The 16796-nt window shown below is 45.2% G+C and overlaps 1 protein-coding gene across 5 annotated transcripts in view; it reads right to left on the bottom strand.

The window, feature by feature from the left end:
* Positions 1–16796, bottom strand: part of EXTL3 (exostosin like glycosyltransferase 3) — a 75155-nt gene that overhangs the window by 34473 nt on the left and 23886 nt on the right. For 4 of the 5 annotated variants that reach the window (XM_045535570.1, XM_045535571.1, XM_045535573.1 and 1 more), the window contains exon 1: positions 5025–5172. The exons of the other annotated variant lie outside the window; for it this stretch is intronic. The gene's annotated coding sequence lies outside the window, so the exon portion shown is untranslated. Of the gene's footprint in view, positions 1–5024; positions 5173–16796 lie in introns of those variants that run through there. 5 annotated transcript variants of the gene reach the window in all.

Below are 16796 nucleotides of genomic sequence, written 5' to 3'. Positions count from 1 at the left end.
ATAGAAGCAAAAACACCAACAGTGGCACTTCTAAATTGGTATCGTTAGTGCCCTGGGCCTCCCTAAAAGAGAAAGTAACTGAAGTAAAAGTTTGCTAAGCCAGACATAAATCTGCTTCCAGCTCAGGCATCCTACTCCCATCCTACCACCCACTCCATGGGTGAATTCAACCTGGGACTCGAGCTTTGCCGTCCTTTATCATCACCGTCTCTCTGATTCATCAGGTCCCCTCCCTTCACAATTCCTTGTTCTTCTTGACTCACAGGCTCCTTGTCCTTTTTTAACTGATAATAAACAGTCCAGATGACCTCAATGATCCTTTTAGATGCCAGGCCCTCACTGACTTACAATTGCCTTGCACCCAAAAAGCATATATGTATGTTTCACTGCAAGGAAAATTTCACCAACATATCAACTCAAGGCAGCAGGGCTATGCCCAAGAACTTCTGTTCTTTCACCTCCAAGATTTCAAGCACAACGCATTTCTTTAAGGCCCGCCTTAATTTTCCACAAAATCCATTAATGATGTTTGGGACCTCATCAACTATTTTCTCCACTCTAAGCCACAGTGCTTTTATATTTTACAGCTCTACTTCAGGAATAAAAGGAAGTCATGCCAGGAGGAATAAGTCAAGATTGGAAGAAAACCGAGGATACAGAAAAAAAATCGAGTCAGCCTGGAATATCTAAGCAGATGAAATTTAATAGACTTCAGAACTCAGATCTCAAAACTACATGGAAGTGATTTAGTCTAGGAGCACATGTGAACACAGAGTTGTAATTTCAGTTGACTAGAACTTCCGTGAGTCAAGAGTATGTGGCTGCTAGGGAAAAAACCTATCACCTTGGTGTTTTGTTTTGCCTTTTTTTTTTTTTTTTTAAACAGAGTATCGAAAACAAACAAGTGAAGGTTACTCTACTCTGTGCTCTATCCGTCCACAGTCCACACTGTATACTGAATCCTGTATGCTGCACTAAGCGCCACACTTTAAGAGGGCCATTAGCAAAATAAATGGAGCACAGAAGACTAAGAAGTGAAAGGATTTGAAATTGTCAAATAAGAAACATCTGAATGAAACGGGACTATTTAGCCCCCAGAGTAGAGACCTATGAAAGCATGGCAATCTCGACGACTACAGAGTGAGATTTACTACCTGAAAGTCAAGAAAATGAGTTAAGCTGGCAGGTAGGGACTTGAGCAAAATGAAGAGTATATTTAGCATATAAGGGACATTACTGGCATCACAAATGTGAGCTCTATCACCAAATGCTACACTTCTTTCTCAAGAGAAGACAGAAATAGATATTTTATGTGAAATCTCATTTCTGAAAGTTGGCTTCCAATTCAAGTTTTTGTGTAAGTTGGACAGGCTTTATTCGATCCACGCACACCAGTTTGCAACCTGTGCCATGGGGAAACATGACGGCCATCTTCAAACACCTCAAGAACTGCCACAGGGAACAGCGACAGATTTGCTCTGTGTGGCGCTAAAAGGTGACACCCACAGGGTGACACCCCCAGCTCAATCCAAGGGAAAGCTTTAAGAATGAGCTGCAAGAATTTAGTTGGGGACGGGTCAAATTTTGTTGACCAGTTCAAGAATCCTGCCGCTTACTACATCTGACCTTGGTCAAATAACCTCCCCAAGCCTCAGTTTCTTTCCTACCTACCTTTCCCTTCAAAAAAATGAAAATAAAAAGAAATATTATAACTTTCAGCTTCCTATCTCAGTGATTACAAAGATCAAAATCTATGTAAGAAAAAACATATGAAAGTACTATATGACGGCAAAGAAGTTAAATAGTAATTTAAGACATTATTATAATCTACCATCCTAATGAGTTTATGTATGTCTTATCTCTCATATTATACACGCTAAGGGCATGTTCCCAACCTAATTCTTTTTTTTATGCTTCCCTCAAAGTATCAGATATTTGCTGAAAAATGTTTAAAAGGTAAAGAGGGTTGAAATGATGACAGTGTAAGAGGAGAGAGTAACAGGGAAAACAGACAACAAAGCAAACATCCAGGATGTTAATCATTAACATCATTGACCAGTCTAAAAGGTATCAGGCGCAAATGGAGGAATATACAAAAGCAATGGCACGTGTGTGAGGGTGTGACACTGTAGGGCGATGGAGACCAGCGTGATGTTATTAGGTGGAAGAGAAGGTGATGGAGACCAGGTGATGTTATTACTATAAGGCGATGGAGACCGGCGTGGTATTATTAGGTGGAAGAGAAGGTGATGGAGATCAGGTGATGTTATTAGGCAAACTGCAGCCAGCTGCCTGTTTTTGCAAATAAAGTTTAACTGGAGCACAGCCTTGCTCGTTCAGTTAACGGATTATATGTTCATATCCTTGTACACATTAGGTTTTGGTACATATTATGTATATGCTGCTTTCACTCTACAACAGACTCTACCATTATTCTTCCTATGGCTCTATCCCTGGAATGTCCATGGGCCATCTGGGTGCACATGAGCAATCCCCTACACTGTACCTTATGGCCTACGTGTAGGACAGGTAAGTATGTCACCACAGGACTCTCCACATTCCTCTTCTATTTTCAAGATTACAGATTTTTTAAAATTCTGCTTCTCTTCCACCTAATAACATCACCCAAGAGATCTGAAAGATTGAAAATGTAAAAGGAGTGTGTGACGGGTTCAGGCAGGAAAAGATCAAGATTACAGGTGAGCCTACCTCTGTCCCTCTTAAGTTCACAAACTCCATCTGCCTGAACTTTGCTACTTTCACGGAACCTGCAAACATGTAAAATCCTTTTTCCTCTTACTTAGCTTAGCTGCCCTATCATTACAGGTTTTCAAAAGAAATTATTACCAAAAATTAGGAGGAAACAAAAATAAAACGGAAAGAAACATGTTAACAGAAGTTTTCTGACCTATGCTTAATATCCAGCAGAATGTAGTGGGCAATTTTAGGACTTTATGAAAGGACCCTGGTTCACATTCCTTTCCTCACTCTGGAGTAACTGTACACAAAGGCACTGAAACCTTTACCAAGAGGAGATCTGGTGGGATCATCATTTTTCTCCTAATACCTGACTCAACTTCAGGGAATACCTCCAACCCCTCTCCAGAAGACTACTTACTTACTTGTCTCAACTTGGACAGGGACCCTACCACCCCGCTGCCACACTCCTGCATCCCCTTCAATGCCTTCCCCCGCTGCAGCTAGCCTAGAGCCCTGCAGAAAGGGCTCGTCTTTATCTAGTCTGCAGACATTACTCCGATGGCTTCAAACCATCCTTTGGGACTTCCCCTCCTCCCCGAGAAGTCCATTTCTCGGGCTTAACCCTGCCCCTAACTCACTTCTAACCTTTTGGAAGTCTTTTTACTCAGAGGTTAAATCTGAGGCCTAATCACTAAAAGATGTCAACTACATACCAAATATTTAATAACAGGCTTCTTTCCCTTAGAAAAGTGAGGGGTGGAGGAATGAAGACACATGCTTGTCAATCATTATGTTAGTAGATATGCCTCTCACATCTTCGGGTATTAAAGACATAATGTTTCAAGAATTCTGGAGATCCACAATTCTAACTCTCTTCCAGAAAGCACTTGGGTTAGCTTCTCTCATACTCATGAGAATGACTCCTCAGGCTCTCCCAGGCAGAAGAACGGGATATTCCCACGAGATAAGGTATTTTTGACACACCACGTTAAACACATCAGTTCCAGAAAATGGTTTTGCTTTCATCAAGAAATACGTAAAGGTCCCCGTGCTACATACATAAGTTGAGAACGCCCCACACGCTACTGTCCAGGCACAGTGGTCACAGTTACAGTCACCGTACCAGAATGCAAGACTGATAACTGTCGAGCAAAACACAGAAAACTGCAGACAGGCAAAAGAAAACATGCGGAGCCCAGCCTTCGAAAGTGAAGCTTCCAAAATTGGAGAAAGAACAGGACCAAGTGAGGAAAAGAAATGCTAAAGACGCCTCTTAAGTAAATCACATATGGGGAAAAATGGGCATGTGGTGTTCTGCGTTTCCTCCTCCACCAAAGGAGTCGAACCAAGAGGACTTGAAGCCTTTAAAATTTTTAAAAAGAAAAATCGTCCCGGAGGGGTGGGGGGGGGAGGAATAGCCACTAAATTTAAGTGTTTTGAGAGCCACTGACATGTAAAAAGGAGCCGAACCGCCTGCTCCATGTGGGGAAGAGAGCGCGCACCCCATCTGCAGCCGGGCAGCCCTGCCGGATCTCCCAAGGGCTCCGGACTGGCACCGTCCCCCGCAGCGCGGGCCGGGTCGCCGGGCTCAGGTTCCAGGCGTGCAGGCAGCACCCCGCCGCCCTTGTGGCCCCGCAGCGCTAGGCCACCGCCACAGGGGCTGGGCCCGGGCGCCAGACCCCAGACGCAGAGAGCAGCAGCACCTGGACCCTTGGACAGGAAGTGGCTATTCTGACCGCGGCTCATCAGGGAGGGAGGCAAGCCCGGCAGAAAGAGCCAGCGGGAGAGCAGCAGGCGACCCGGAGTGGAAGCGGCGCGGGGCAGAGGAGGAGGGTGTGCGTGGGGACAAGGGGGGCGCAGTCCAGGGCTGCGCCTTCGCCGGCAGGGGATGCTCCCCGCCAGCAGCTGGACAATCGCCGCGGGCACAGGACGGTGGAGGGCTTCGGGGAGCAGCAGCAGCTCAACAGCTGAAGCCCGGCTTCCAGAAAAAGGGGTGGAGGCGGGTCCCGAGCCGCGCAGACGGGGGCGAGAGGGGGCGTGGGGGTGGGAGGTGGCGCGTCCAGCCCCGCCGAGACCCGTTAACCCCCCTCGCCGCCGGCTGAGGGCCTCGTGGTCCTCCGCCCAGGCCCCCGGGACGCCGGGCGGGCCTACTCCGCTCCGAGGCTGCACGCCTCCCGCCGCCCGGGCAGCAGCCTCCCCGGCACAGCAGGACCCGGTCCTGCGCGCCGCGTCCCCGGCGCCGGGGCCACCCTGGGGTCCCTCCCGCGAGCCCTTCCGGGCGCTGCCCCCCGCTCCTCGGCCTCACGCGCCGCCAGGAGCCCTACCGGCTTCCAGTTCAGAGACGAGCCGCCGCCTGCGCGAAACTCGGCGTCCCAGAAGCCGCTCCGGCCGCCGGCCGCCCGCCTTCCAGGCCGCGCCGGATCCCCCGCTCCCCCTGCCGGCCAGCAGCCATTTCCGACAGGCGACTGCGGAACTTGCCGAAGTGCGCCGGGCCGGAAATGGCCGAAGCTGGCGCTCGCGGACGAGGGCGGGCGGGCGCGCGCGCTCGCGACTTTCCGGACCGCGTCCCTAGGCCGCCCGCCGCGGGGGCGCGCGCCGGGGATTGTGGGAGGCGCGGGCGGGAAGCGCGGGCGCCGGAGCGGGCTGGCGTCCTGCGAGAGCCGCCCCGGAACCGGCCTGACCCCAGAGCCTCCGCCGCTTCGACGGGGTCACGGCTCCCTTGAGTCAAAAATAAACCGTCCCCGGGGAAGAGGCCTCCCTGGGGGGCTGCGCCCAGCCACGGCCTGCAGTGTGGAGACGCACTGGGTCCCGAACGACAAAGAAAGGGCCGGCGCGTGGCTGCTTCGGGAAACCCCGGGGGCTTTGTAAAAACAACAGGTTAATCCCGTTGTGGGGGATGACCCACCAACGAAGGGGACAAGGATACCGTTTTAAACACTTCAGAGCCGAACCCTGTGAAGCCCGGAGTGCACGTAGGCCACAGTCCCCAGGGACACGCGGCTCGGCGCCCACGTGTGCGGGACCTGGGCGACCGACAGGGGGGCGGACACACCGGACACGCCGCCAGCCTTGAGACCTGGGCACGACTGCTAAGAAAGAGTTAAAACCATCTTTTTACAGCTATAACTGCGGTGTGATCCAAGACCAAATTCGCCTCAAATGTATTTTTTTAATGTTTTCAATTCCCAGAGGACCCCAGACACATGGGGCCCGGGCGGGGGGCCTGGCTCCTCTCCCCGAGCCCGGGTGGTCTCTGACTGCAGCCGCGCCCCTGAGACGCCCCGCAGCTGGCCCGGAGCTCCAGCTAAGAGGCTGGGAAAAGGCACAAAGTTTGGGCTAAGGATTCCGTTTGCAAAACAAAACTTAATGAACCCCTAGCAACCTGTTTTCTAAAGCAACTCACCCTCTCCCCATCCAAAACCAGCCCCTCTTCTTTCTGGTCCTCCCCTTTCTTTCCTCTTTCCTGGCATCACTAAGTCCCCCCTCTCCCATCTCCTTCCTCCTCACACCTGACCCTTTCCTCTCCTTTCCCCTTTATGACTATAAACATACACTTTCAAAGTCCCACCACCGTCAGATGTGCACCAAAGCAACCCGTCTAACTTTTACCAATTTGTTGAGGAAAGAGGGGGAAGCGAAGTGTAAGAATCGGAAGCATTCAGGAAATGAAAATGGGGGAAACTGTTCTCCAAGCATCACGAACTGTCTTTCTTTTTTCTTACAGTTCATCCACCTGGCTATGCCCCAGGGGTGCGTGGCAGCGGCAGGTCAGAGCCTGGCAGCGCGGGAGGGGACACAACAGCAGAGGGGGAGAATTACCAGGTGCTGGTTCACCTCCACAGCGAGCATGGACGTGCAGACACCTGCCACCTGGAACACTCAGTCTTCTTTTACATTTGAGTCACTTAACACATTGCTGCCCCTGAGGTCAATTTATCTGATTTTAACAATAACCAGGCTTTGGGAAGAAAAAGGATATGCACCTGAAATTTAGCACACCCTTGACTTTATGGGAGCCCCGGCTGCTGCAGGGCACCCCTCCTCCTTTGGGTCTTGTGAGCCTGCACTCTACTGCTTCTCCTTCTTCCTTCCAGATGGTTCTATCTCAGCCTCCTCCTCTAGCTCCTGTTCCTTCTCTGTCTCCTGTCGTGTGGGACTTGAGCTACTTTATTTTTCCTCTCCAGGCTCTCTGCTTGCCAATTTCAGCCAGTTGCCTCCATCAGCTCCACCTGTAAGCGGATCCCCTGCTGCAGCGCTCCAGTCCCTGTTTTCCAGAGAGACTCTGGTCATCATCACACCATCATCGCCATTCTATTAATACATATTTTATGAATACTTAATTGCCAGGCAATAAGCTAAACCCTTTATATGCAGTCTCCTTTTAATCCTTACAGGGAAGTGTCAGTTTATAGACAGGGAACTGAGACTTCAAGAGCCTAGATGGAACTCTTTTTTTTTTTTTTTTTAAGAGACAGGCTCTTGCTCTGTCTCCCAGGATGGAGTGCAGTGGGCTGATCATAGCTCACTGCAACCTCGAACTCCTGGCCTCCGATGATACTCCCGCCTCAGCCTCCCAGAGTGCTAGGATTACAGGCATGAGTCACTGCAATATTCTTGGCCAGAGCAATCTGGTTGTCTCACCAGGACCTTAAACTTAATATATCCCACACTGAATTCACCTTTATCCCTTCCCCTTTTGCTCTCCTTGCATAGCCTTGTTTATAATAATGTTACCATTATCTTCCTAACCCAGAAACTCAAAACCTGCCATCATCTTCGATTTCTCTCTTTACCCCCACATTCAATCAATTTCCAAGACTTAAAGCCTAAATTTACCATAGGATCTCTATACCCATCCTCTGCAATCCCACACCTGCTTCCCTGATTCAAGTCCCCATTACTCCTCTCCTGGACTGTTGCCTTAATACTTAAGCAATTTCTGGCTTGGAAAATATGATCACATTCTCCTCAAGAAAGAAGCCAAGGCAACAGAATGCACAATGAAGCTGGTCTTCACAGATCTCTCTGTATTTTGACATTTTACAGGACTTATTATCTCTACTCTGCATTTTTAAACTTAATTCAAAATAGTTTTGCATTGTTGTTTAACAATCATATATGTAGATCTTTATCCACCCTAAGGAGTTAGGGAGTTAGTTTTCTAAATGTATATCATCCTTCAATGAGAAGTTTTTAAAAATAAATAATCGGAGCTCAAAGCAAGGAGCCTTTAATCACCCTTGAACATCAGCACCATGATTATTCTAGAGTTGCCAATTACTGCCACCCCCATCCCCCATTACACCACCTTCTCAGAGAACCTAAGACACCAGCAGCCTTTGGAAGGAGCCACTGTCCTTCTGCATGACCTCATCTGCAGTGGCCCCGGGTGCCTGGACTTCCCCTCATCTGGAAACTTGGTGAATTTCTCTTGTGAAATAGAGTCACGTGATAGAGAGTGCCTGACCTAGTAACTTACACAGATTTGGGGAAAACACTTCCTGGACATGTGCACGGTGACAAGCCAAGAAAGCTGCTCTGCAGAAAATAGAAGAAAATAGAGCCTACACAAGAGGGGAGCAAATAAACCCGCGAGAGAGGGAGGAGGGAGAAGCCTCAGATGCTGTTGACTTTCAGCTCTGGTACCCACATGTCCCAGCTGTCACTGGGTGTCCATGAGGTTGTTTATGGTGCCTTACTATAAATATTTATTTAAGCTAACATGAATAGGTTTCTGTCCCTGGCAACCAAACACGCCCTTAGTGACTAAAGTTATAATATTCGTCCCCGAAAATAACTGAGTAGTTATGTTAGAGCCAGGTACTGCTCTAAGCACATTTCATGTATTGTCTCTTGTATTCCAATCCTAAACAGTAAGGAACATTATTATTCCCATTTCACAGAGGAGAAGATTGAGGCTGAGAGAGGTTAAATAACTTTCCCAAATCACACACCTGGTAAGTGGTTGTGCCAGCTTTTGAACCCAAGCAGACTGACTCCAGAGCCCGAAATCTTAACAACGATACTATACTGCAGGTAGAGAGAAATGCTGACAGAGATAATGTGAATTGCAGGCTGCATTAATGGATTTAACTGAGGCATGTGATTTGTTAAATGAGTTCAAATGTAGAAATGATACAAAAGATTGGCTGTCTAGAGAAGTCAGTAAGCATTTCTTTCTTTCACAAGGGAATTATAGTTTGAGGTGTAAATGTTAGAGACACATAAAATCCACAGAGGGTGACAAATATACTAAACCAGACTGTCTTCTTTTACCAGGAAATTCTTCAGTTTACAGATTTCAGCAAAATGCTCTTCTAGGGGATCCCCACTGATTACTTATTCTTCCCAAAATGTTTAATATCCAGGAGAAGGGGGTTTTAGCCCTAAGGAAGGAGAAGCTGGTATAATCACTACTTCCTGCCTCGGGGAGGGAGGTCGGGGGTTAACTTTCCGTGGCGATGACTGCGAGACCCACAGTCCACTCAGCAAGACTTCTAGATCAATCACAAGTGAGCCACTAGTGACCCCCAGCAACCTTCAAAAGGAATTATCAGTGAGTTTAAGTCAGATAAGAACTATCTGCAATGCTTTGATTTTAAAAGAAAGTGCTGACAACCAGGATTCAAGATTTTCTCTGTATATAAATGATTGAGCAATTTTGTGGCTTATAATTAGAACAATGCATGACAATTGCTAGATGGAGGTTCCAAGGTTACTCTTCTCTTTGGTCTCTTGATGCCAAAAAGACAAAAGGTCATCTTCTAAGGCTCCAGGGACAGCACTCATTCCCTGGCTAAATGGCTCACTTTCTGAAAGTCCTGGCTTTGATGTTACCTTTTCAAAGTGGCTGCTTTTTGTCTGGCCAAAGGTGGGGCAGTTTGGGTGGCTCACAGATAATTTGTGGCAAGAACACTGAGTTAACATCAGTTCCAAAACAAAGCACATTTTATTGTTAAGAAGTATTTGGGGTTTTTTTGGTTTGTTGTTTTTGTTGAGACAGAGTCTCACTCTGTTGCCCTGAGTGCAGTGGCATCAGCCTAGCTCACTGCAACCTCAAACTCCTGGGCTCAAGCAATCCTCCTGCCTCAGCTAATCATCCTGTCTTAGCCTCCGGAGTAGCTGGGACTACAGGTGCACGCCACGATGGCTGGCTGATTTTTTTTTTCCCTTTTTGGTAGAGACGGCGGCGGGGCGGGGGGTGAGGGGGGGGTCTCACTCTTGCTCGGGCTGGTCTCGAACTCCAGAGCTCAAGCGATCCTCCCACCTCGGCCTCCCAGAGTGCTAGGATTACAGGCGTGAGCCACCACGCCCAGCCTGTCAAAAAGTATTTGTTAACTCATTACCTCATGTCATAGTATTCTCTACCTTGCCATGTGGCTATTAAAAATAAATTTTGTACCAGTTTCAAGTCTGGAAGCTTAGCCTGATTCGCAGCTGTTACGTAAGACACCTGACCTGTAATGACCAATTAAGATTCAAATTAGCTAGGACCAACAGTGGCTATCAAAATGCCATCAAAATTTTCCAAGCTTGCTCCTGGAAGTTCCATATAATGATATAAATGTTCCCTAAGGCAAACATAAAGGCATCTAACATTTACCCTAAATTATGCCAGTGAGTAGCAAAAAATGTGCTCAGTTAGATACAACATGCCACAACATGGTCTGACTGTTGGAGGAACTTAGCGTAATGAGAGTTATAACCAGAGGAAAGAAGTAAAATTAGGCACAGTGTTGATGGCTGAGTTCCAGTGTCACATTTGTATGCAGCTCAATGACTCCAGGATTGTCCTTACACCAAAAAAAGTTATTTGTAGATTCAAAAAATCAACTGCTCACTACTTCCACTTAAAAATGCCTTATGTGAACAAGGCATTCCGATTGAAAATTGGCAAAATGTCATAGACGTTCTTAAAGAACATCAATTAGCTTCTTACTTAACCAATTTGGCTGTAAAATCAAAATTGAAAGTGCAGTTCCCAAAACTAATCAAGCTAAATACTTTTAGAATATATATAACTTGTTAATAACATTTGGAGTTTATATATGGGAAAAAAAATAGTAGTTTCTACCAAATGGATTTTCAAAAGAAAAATGTGTAGGTTTTAAACCAATTCATGAAGGTTTGCAACAAGATTTTATTGAAGAGAAATTTTTCTTCCATTTTCCTTAATATTACTCAAAATCAATTCTCAACCTAAGTGGTGAAAAGTATGATTCTAGTAGGATCCAAGTCAATCCCAGAACAAAATCTTCATTAATCCCTTCCCCAACTCAAGCCTTCAGCTTTGCAAATACTATGCCGTAGGTCAAAAATGGAACCAAATAAAAATGTGACCACATTTCTACAAATCCATGAATTTGGGGGGCAAAAAACTAACCATCCAAAGCTCATCTCCAATGGATAAAGTGTCAGCTATTTCATCCTCATGTAAAAAGAAACACATATAATTACATATAGATTACTAAGAGAAGCATATCTTTAAAGTGAAAAGGTGATTATTTAGAAAAAGGATACTTGACTCCAGTGATGCAAATAATTCAAAAATATATTAACTATACATGAAATATATTAAGTAAATAGGAAAACACTTTAAAAGTTCAAATACCACTATTGCATTTGTATTACTTTTGTGTACATTGATGTTATTAATGTGATGATGCTCTCTTTTGTATTTTATATTTAATTAGCTTAAATAAACATTTAAATGTGAATACACAAATGTAAATTTTAGAATACAAATTAATAGAAAAAAATCACAAAACGGATACATTAAATATTTGCCAATTCTGTGGCTTCCTTCCAGCTCCTGAGCGTCATTTTGTAAAATTACTATCTCTATGTACCAACCATTTCAGGTTCTTTTTTTCAGACTATTATGTGTTTCTTCAGGATTGTCATAGTCATCTTAGAAGTTACTAGAGCATTCCATGGTCTAGCTCAGTGGTTCCTGAGGGACAGTTTGTAGACCAGGATAGGATGCAGTTTTCATCAATCCACAGTTAAATGAGAAAAGCAAAGACAAGTTTGTGAGTTTTTAATAAAGCTAAATTTATCCAATTAAAAGGACTGTCCTTTATTCTGAGATGATGTCCTTCTCCCTTTTTTATATCAAAATGTGCTTTTATGAAATGATAGTGCTGGTAGATGGCAGCTTCTTCTTTATCTTCTTTAGTTGAAAAATAATGAAACATACTTATTTTGGTACCCCTTCTCCAATTATTTTTTATTTTACTGGTTCATTAAACCTAAAAGCCTGGTAACTACCAGTCTACTCTATCTAACTATACATCTCCATGGCATTTTAAGGTAACTCACACACACACTCACAAATTTTTGGAGACTCCTATGTGACCAGCCTCTGATCCCTGCCCCATGGTATCCACACCCTTGTGTAGTCCCCACGTACACTGTAACCAAGGTTGGTATGTGTGGCAAATAGAACACTGCAAAAGTGATGGTACGTCACTCCCAGGATTAGGTGACACAAGGGATTGCAGGTTCCATCGGGTTGCTCTCACTTTCATAGATCACTCAGTCTGGAAGAAGCTCGCTGCCCAGTCGTGACAACACTGTGGAGAGGCCCGTGTGGGTGAGGAACTAAGGCTTCCTGCCGACAGCCACGTGTGTTAAGATTGGGAGATCTTCCAGTCCCAGTCAAGCCTTCAGGGGACTGTAGCCTCATGAGAGACCCCGAGACAGGACCACTCAGCTGAGCCACTCCTGAATTCCCATCCTACAGAAACTGTGAGGTAACACATATTTGTATTTTACACCACCAAGTTTGAGATAATGTGTTATGGAGCAATAGATAATTCAAACAACTCCTTTATCCCATTTTAACTGCAAGATGAACATCCTCCAGCCCCGGTGGTGCAGCGCAGAAACCGCGTGGCACGTACCTATGCCTATGCTGGGGGACAGAACAGACCGGCAAAGGCCGTGACCTCCATTTCCCCGGCTTTGGTTTACTTGCTCTGACTTTTCACTTCCCCGTCGCTTTTTCTACTTTTCTCATATTGACCAGAGTACTCAGTAAATGGAATAATCCATCTCTAGCGAGAGAATCAATTCTGCAAGTTCATAGGCTTAGTTAAAGGAATCATTCTATGTAAATATCATATTTTATAAAATTTTAGAAATCAGGTAAATGTCTATTGACAGACTCTCCAACACAGCTATCCAAATCGTCACTAGACCCGTCCCTACCTCAACCGAGCAGCACATCTCATATTTCACTGAGAAGATAGAAGACAACAGACACGATCTCTTTGAACTCCCCTCCTTCCACCTTTAAACCTATCTGTAAGTACTAGGGTAAAAAATCATTATTTTAGTAAATGCCAGAGTTCCTCTTAGGGGTTGGAAAATGCCTTCTTATTTAGGAAACTACCTTGGTCTGACATTTGAAGTATGGAAGAAGGGAACATGGCTTAGGATAAAACTGTGAAGCAAAGAGATAGCTAATACGATCTACATTTTTTTTGAAAAAAGTCCAAGAACATGGGGACTGGAGGAGAGGAAGCGGATGGAGGTGGGAAGGAGGGAAGGGGCTCAAATGACAGTGTAGGAGGTTGGAGCATGGGGAGAGTTCCCAGTGATGGGGGAGCTAAGAATGTTTAAAATGGAAATATCTATTTCTAGACTTTAAATTATTTTTGTTGCTAAGGATATAAAATCCCCTAAGCCTTCAGTAATATCTGCCACATGCACAAATGCTTTATGTGAGTGATTTGGGGGAAAGTCAAGAAAAAAAGTAGGGAGGAGGGGTGCTGAGTTCCACAACAGGGTGGGCATGGAACCAAGGAATAAGAACAGCCCTGGGAGTTGAGTTACAAGCAAGATGAAGAATTTAGTGGAAGCAGAAACTCAAAGCCAAAGAAACCATGAGAAGATGAGTTTCCAGGAATCCACAGAAATCTTGGATTGAACTTCCCAATGGATGTGGAATGGAAACTTAAGCCAATGTTACTTAAATCTCACAAAAGGGTGTTACCTTAGCTGACATCTGGATATGTATTCACCTGCTCTTCTTTCATCTGTCCTGGCCTTTGACAAAGAGATGTCCCCAACTCCTTTCCAAAACTAGGGGTTCCATTCTTAATGGGATCTAGTATCCTTCCTTTATACCTTGATGCATCAACTATTCTCGCGTTGCTACATATATAGTCAATATCCTCCTCACGGCGGGGTTTCCTCCTTTGCTTATTATAAACAGGCTCGGGGCCAAGCTACCACCATCCTACAGCCTGGGCTTTGAACCCTGAAAGATGTATATTTGAATCCTTGTCCCACTAGTTATTAGTGGTAGAACCTTGGGCCTATTACTTAACCTCTCCATACTTTCTCAGCTACAATTTCCTAATCAGAAAATGGGGAAAATAATGGTACCTACACTGTAGGAGTATTGTAAGGCTTATCCCAGACAGCACATGTAAACTGTCAGCCAGGGCTTGGCACACAGTAAGCCCTCAGGAACATCAACTGCTGTCATCATCGTCATTCACCAAAATTCCTAACAATTTCCACTCTGCATCCATGTGATCTACCGCCATCCACTCTTTAACCCCTAGAGGGCTAGCTCTTGCCAATCTACTGAAACTGCTCTCATTAAGGTAACCAGTGATATCCTAATTCATTAATCCCATTGAATCTTTTCGGGCTTCCTTTTGGAACTCTTCTGTGAAATAAACGTAGCCACTTGCCTTCTTGAAATGGTCCAGTCTTTGCTTGTCATGACAATGCCCTCTCACCATTCTTTCTTTTTCCTACGCTGAGTCTTAATTCCCTACCATCCTTTAAAAGTTGGTGTGCCCAGGGATGCACCCTAGGCCAACTTCTGTTCTCATTGCTGGGTGAACACATCCCTGACTTCACCAGCCAAATCTTCATCTATAGTCCAGACCTTTCTTCTGAGCTCTTGAGTCAAACTGCCCTCTAGACATCTTATAATAAGCCATCCCCTCACACCTGTTAAAATAGCTATTACCAAGAGACAAGGAGGATGCTAGCGAGGATGTGGAGAAAAAGGGAACCCTTGTATGCTGTTGATGGGAATGCATATTGGCAAAACCGTTACGGGAAACAGTATGGAGGGGCCTCAAAAAATGAAAATTAGAACTACCATATGATCCAGCAATCCCACTTCTGGGTATATATCCACAGGAAACGAAATCAGTATGTTAAAGAGATGTCTACACTCCCATGTTCACTGCAGCACTATTCACAATAGCCAAGACATGGAGTCAACCCAAGTGTCCATCAGTGGATGAAAGGATAAAGACAATGTGTTGTACACATACAATGGAATACTATTCAGCCCGACATTTGCAACAGCATGGGTGAACCTAGAGGACATTATGCTAGGTGAAATAAGTCAGGCACAGAAAGACAAATACTGCATAATGTCACTTATATGTGGAATCTACATAAGTCAAAGTCACAGAAGCAGAGAGTAGAACAGCGATTACAGGGGCTGAAGGGATGGACGGCTATTGGCCAAAGGCTACAAAGTTGCAGTTAAACAGGACAAGTAAGTTCTGGAGACCTACTGTACAGCACGGTGACTATAGTCAATGCATTGTATACCTGAAAATTGCTGACAGTAGATCTTAAATGTTCTCATCATAAAAAAAAAAAAATAAAGTATGTGAGGTGACAGATATGTTCATTAGCTTGATTTAATCATTTCGCAGTGTGTGTATATATAAAAACATCACATTGTACACTATAAATATATATGATTTTTATTTGCCAATTACACCTTAATAAAGCTGGGGGGAAGAAAAGAAGGAATGAGGGAAGGTGACACTTGTCTGGGTTTGCCTTTTTAAGTAGTTCTGACTTTTGAAATCATATTAATATTTTAAATAGCAGGGAAAAACCTAGAAACAAACCAACAAAGGTGGAGGAAACCTCCCGAATTGAATATAAACAGCAACAAGTGGGCCGGGCGCGGTGGCTCACACCTGTAATCCTAGCACTCTGGGAGGCCGAGGCGGGTGGCTCGCTCGAGGTCAGGACTTCGAGACCAGCCTCAGCAAGAGCGAGACCCTGTCTCTACTAAAAATAGAAAGAAATTATCTGGTCAACTAAAATATATATAGAAAAAATTAGCCGGGCATGGTGGCGCATGCCTGTAGTCCCAGGTACTCAGGAGGCTGAGGCAGGAGGATCGCTTGAGCCCAGGAGTTTGAGGTTGCTGTGAGCTAGGCTAACGCCACAGCACTCACTCTAGCCCGGACAACAAAGTGAGACTCTGTCTCAAAAAAAAAAAAAAAGAATATAAACAGCAACAAGTGAACCTAGCTACATTTTAAATGAATAAAGAAAGAAGATAGAACTAACTCAAGCAACTTCTGACTATGTACTCTTAACCTAAGACCAAAAACTGTACTTCCAGCCTGCGTCTGCAGGAAAGTTCAATTCATGCACAAGGAAAGGAGAAGCCTATGCTGGCCTTGGGTCCAAGCCACGTTCTCCAGACCAGCTTTAGCAGCAGCAAAACTGATATTCTAATCCCAGTCTGACTCCTCTGATGATACCACCTGGATTTCAAAAACAGAGGGAAAGGAGATGAAAGACCCCTCAGAATCCCCCGACAGTACTTCACTAATGCTTGGATCCCGGCGCTTGTTCTATTACAAGCCCTCAATAAATTTTTGTTGTCTTGAACTCAGAGCACACAGGCACATAGCTGCTCCCAGCCATTAGCAGGGTGGTTGTTTTTTTGCAACTGTACAAAGTGATTTCTGAAGCTGTTCTAGTCTGCCAGAGGGCTCCGGGGCTACAAGAGAGCAGGCTGCAGTTAGCAGAGGAGAGCGAGCGGTGTTTTTTGTGCTTCACGACGCCTGCAATGCCAGGGAGTGAGATCCCGGGGGAGCTGTCAAACAGCTTGACAGCAATTCTAGCAAGAAGTGGTAGAAACACAGTTTTTAGCAATAATGATCATACGTTTTTGAAATTTTCCTTTATCCTTGAAATGCCTTGTGTTGCTGAAAAATCTATTCATTACCGCTCATTCATCTGTATCGAGTCATCTCTTTATGCATCCAGACACGGAGCTGCAGCGCTGGGAGGATTCTGGCAGGAGA

Source organism: Lemur catta, chromosome 22, assembly GCF_020740605.2.
Source record: "Lemur catta isolate mLemCat1 chromosome 22, mLemCat1.pri, whole genome shotgun sequence".
In the NCBI taxonomy this organism is placed as follows: Eukaryota; Metazoa; Chordata; class Mammalia; order Primates; family Lemuridae; genus Lemur; species Lemur catta.
The sequence above is the reverse complement of the archived record's forward strand: the minus strand, read 5'-3'. Positions and strand labels throughout refer to the sequence as shown.